Consider the following 4,948-nt stretch of genomic DNA (forward strand, 5'->3'; position numbering starts at 1 on the left):
AGGCCTGAGAGAATAATCGACTTGGGGGCCTTTCTAACGATAGGAAGTTGTCCCAACCCCTTCGCCAGATTTTCGAACGGGTTGACTGGGTTCAATGAATGATTGGAAGCAATGCCATCGCCCTAAGCAAAGATCGTCTTCCTTCCATAATAGGTTCTTTCATACATGGGCGGGTGGCGTTTTCATTTATTCCTTTGAAGCCCTAATAGACATTCTATTCCACGGCCATCATTTGTTTGAGGGGGAGATTGAAGCGGGATCCTAAATGACATGATTCTCCCTTGTATGTAGGGGAAACTGCAAACAGGATCTGGAACCGAGGGAAATTGGATGACTTGATGGCAATAACAGGGAACAAGGAACAAGGTCATCTCTATGTCGTTGGGTTGCATGGGAGTCGAGTGGCTTGCCCACAGCATTGCTCTTACTCTCTTCGATAGCATTGACAAATACCTCTAATGCCTTCCCGAGCATGTACGTTCTTGAAAAGATCATTCATTGTGCGTGATCGAAAACCGACCCCTGTGCTCTTACTTGACCTTTGTACAACTAACTAGACGAAGGCCAGAAAACAACCATTCGATTACCTGGGTGATAATCAAACTGGATGTAACTTGATCTATGAAACAATGAGGTGGATCCACCTCGAGGTCCAATTTCTGAGCCGCTTACATTTTGAGGCGCTTCAACATGGCCAATATTTTGTGCTGTGACCACCTTCGGGAAACTCATTGCATTAAATCATGACCTGGCCTTCGACCAAAGATCGACATTTTTTCCAAGTTGTGTCATAAGACTTTTTCCATTTACGGTACAGTGTAGAATGAATAAATGAGGCATGATTCTCTCGTGAAACTTTTGGAACGCAATAGTGGATTCAGTTGGCAATCATGACGTGGGTTATGAACGTATTGGAATGGGTCACAGGGTATGGATATGTCTGAATTATTGATGGGTTGGGGCTTTTACCAACATTTTGTTCTGTTTTTTAATGTTGCTGTTGGTACGCTAATGGGAGATGGCTGTAGGAGATTATCACATTTGAAAGATCAACGCTCACCCTAGGGACCTAATCTAGGGATCTCGATTATATGTATTCATAAGTGCGACATTCGGTCACCTCAAAGCGTAATATGTATAACTATCTAAAAATTAATAACAGAATAAAATAGTTAAAAGATCAAAATGATAAAATTGTTGACTAGAAAAGCATTCAAAAATAAACGGACGTTTGACAGATATGCGAACAGACCTTGACATCTTGGGATATTTGAATAATGAATTTTTTTGTAATACTGAAAAACGGCAAAAAAGTCTGGGCCTTTGGAATCAAATAGAACGGGGGATTTTTGAAGCTAACTCTGAAGAAATGTTTCAAGCGTAACCTTAGTTAGAATTTATTAACACTATCCTATTGAATTTATTCCTTATTCTTTCGCAAGGTAAAAATTGCCAACTTATCTTTTGCTATTCCCTGAAAACTGGGTGAGGCATTTTAACCACCTTGACGAGAGAGGTCAAGTGAGATGTGACGAGCAACCAGTTATGAACTAATAGTTCCACGAATTGAGTGTAAAATTGAGTTATTTGAACGCTGCTATGGCGCCAAAGGGCACGTCTAAATCAAAGGTGAAGCAATCCCTCGAATATGTAAGGCTATGTCACGAACCTCTAGAAATATGGACTGAGAACAAGCTTTCCGCCAAATCGGCCTGCTTTTGGTCATGGCACTTCTGAGCCACTTTTCGAATCAGAGCAACGAAATAAGAAAGGTAGATCCCTTCAATTAAAGGCAGATCATTTTTATTTCATTTACTGCTTAAGTGGTCCGGTTCAAAATCATGGTATCAAAAGCTAATGTAGTTGACCAAAAGCAGGCCGAAAATTCGAATTTTATGTGGTGTATATTACGCAAATTTGGACAAATCTCTTGTGTTCCTCAAGCCTAGTTTTGGGCTTAAATGTGGCCAAGTTCATCTATTCAACAAGATCTTGTGGTCGTATGAAGTGCTTATTTGACATAAAGTGAACGGCTAAGGAGATAAGAAATTTTTGCTTCCGTTCGCAGTCCATATCTCTAGAAGTCCGTGGCTGAATTGATAAAGAAATGATTGATATCGATTTCCAATGTCACAAAAAAGAAAGATTAGTTTTCTTTTTTATGCTTAGTCTCACAATATCTAAAATAGCTGTATAACATCACTTAAAACACTAAAAGTGTAGTCTTTAAAAATGTGTTTTACAATCATCATGTGAACACTTAGTCACGCATTCACTTGAATTCTGAAGACAATACAGACAACAGACAGTGTTACAGATTTGGTCGTTTTTGAAGAGTCTATTGAAACTGATTAAAAGTAGCTTCTTTAAGACTTCATTGATTTTTGTAAAATTTTCAGTGACCCCTCAACTAAATGTTCTTTGAATACTTCTAAAATAAATCTAAATAAAAATTCTTATTTTATGATATTAGATGTGGCTGTATAAGGTTTTAAGCTAATTTAAAATCCTGCAAGAAACAGAAAAAGTATTTTTCATTTTTGTGATATTAAAAGTCAATATTAATTCTTTGGAAAATTAAATTAAAATAACCGGGGCATTTTGGGGCTCTAAACGATGGCATTTAAACCACTAAATCCCATGTAACTAAGTACTGGTGAAATAGATATTATAAATTATGTTTGAGAGCTAGCTAAGTGTGCTTCTTAGTTACATTGAGTAGGTTTTAGAAAAAATAGTTTTTACTGTATTTTTAGGTATGTAAGTTTTTATGTGGGTTAGAATTCTATAAATCAATAAAATCAAAGTTGTTAACTATAACTTTTTGAGTTAGAAAATGCCAATATGTATTTGGGAATATTCCTGGAAACTTGATAGGGCTTTTTGAACACCGTGCGCGCTCTATCTTCTCTTCAGCTTGTAAGTGAGCACAAATTGTTATTTGTTTTAACCCCTTTTTGGTTTGTGTTGGTACTTGCATTAGCCCATTACTTAAGGACTAATATATGGATATAGATGCGATCATTCACATTCGAGATGTCTCTATTTCGGTCATATCTGCGAGAGAGAAGTCATCAGAGACAGATCAATAGAAAAGGGGCATATGAACAAACATATTTCAAACTTTAAAGACAACGAAAGTGCCATTGTGTTTTGATCGCTAACATGTGATCAAGCCGATGTAAAACGGAATGTAAAGCAACAATAAGAATTTGAGCTTTAAGAGTCATCCCTTTTTCGTTTTATCCCATTCATTGCCACTTCAAAACCTCATTTTAGTCAGTGATGAATTGGGCGGCTGGCGTAAAGCATACACAAACATTTTTCTCACGTTTTCCGGATTTTTCACAATATTTTTATGTAAGTACAAAAAACCTGCCTCCTTGCTTTCCAAGAAATGGCCAAAACAATAAATAGAGCTGAAATATGTTTCCCCTTCTCTGGAACGATTGAAAAATGCTTGTTAGATTAGTTGATGCATTACTATAGTGCCATGTTTTGCAATGAAGTCCCTCAAAATTTTACACGACGTTTGTCCTTTTTAGCTCAAAGCTCGTACAAGTATAAACGGTTTCTTTAGTAACCTAGAGGAGATCTTCCTTGTCATTTGCCAATGAAATGCATGCTTCAAGTAAGGTGCTCGTCCTCCAATAACCTTTCAGTTGAACATAAGGTCTTTTTGAGGAAGCTTGAGTACCATTTTTTGCTCAAATATTTTTTTCGCTAAATTACTTTACTGTTCTAACAAGACATTACCTTTGCATTTTCTGCATTTTTACAGCTTTTACTCGACTTTGCTCATTTACATTGATTTAGAGTCATAGTTAGGTGACCATTTCATTTAGCGCATACTTATTTCATATTGCGTCACTTCACAAAACCGAAAGCACCGAACAATGGATGACAAATAATATTTTTATTCAACTGCATAATACTTTGTCATCATGAAGTTGTGAAGACTACTGGCTCAATCTAGATGTCATTGGCAAGGTCGCCTTTTCATGCCGTTAAGTCTGGCAAAATGGCAAGAAATAGCTGCATTATGAGCAAAAAAGAGTCCAAATTTGAGTAAGTTATACAACTTTGATTTCAAACTTTTCTGTTCCTTACAATCGCCTCCCTGTTTTCACTTTTATTCTGTCAAAGTGACTTCGTTTTATCTTCTAAGCCTTGAATGTTACACAAGCAAAACTGCATTTTGCATGCCAAAGGGTCTCGGAGACCGCGCAAAAAGCAATAGTCTTCTCATCTTCTTTGGGTGTCGTGGATTCAATCTCACGGTAGAGGAATTTAACCCTGTACAGGCCTTTTCATTCTCCTCTCCATCCTCTCGTTGCAGACAAACAAACGGAGAAATACAAGAATACGCTCAAAGATGCCTAACTTTAACAAGGTATTTTTCATTTAACAATTTATTGCTGATCGATTCTATCACCATTGGTACACCACCAAGCCTTCAAAGAGACCTTTCAAATCTTACAAGGGTATAATCACACACATTTTTGACATCCAAATAGAGATGAACAGAGAGCTAAATATTGCATACTGGCAGCATACCAGCACCGTTTCATCATCATCTTTTTCTATTAGATTGTGCTAAAAAAGCTAATGGTGAGTTAAAAAAAAAGTGATTTTCTTGAAGTTAGTAAGTTAGTCACCAAAAATTGTTCGGAAATTTGCCCATAGAGAATTTGAAACCTCTCCCAGATGAGTTTATGGCTTTTTCATTGTGTCACAGTACTTGGGCGATAAGCTGTTCATTTAATAACCTCTCGATAAAATCTGGCATTTTAGAGCGTACTTTTGTTTTTCTCCTTTTGTTTTTCCCCGTACCCCAAGGAAGGAGAGGGCGCTTCCTCCCCTCAATGAAAAAGACTATTCAAGGGCAACAGAGGTTTGTCAAATCCAATTCTTTTTGGTTTGGGGTAATAGCTTCGGAGTGGTGAGC

Source organism: Tigriopus californicus, chromosome 10, assembly GCF_007210705.1.
Source record: "Tigriopus californicus strain San Diego chromosome 10, Tcal_SD_v2.1, whole genome shotgun sequence".
In the NCBI taxonomy this organism is placed as follows: Eukaryota; Metazoa; Arthropoda; class Copepoda; order Harpacticoida; family Harpacticidae; genus Tigriopus; species Tigriopus californicus.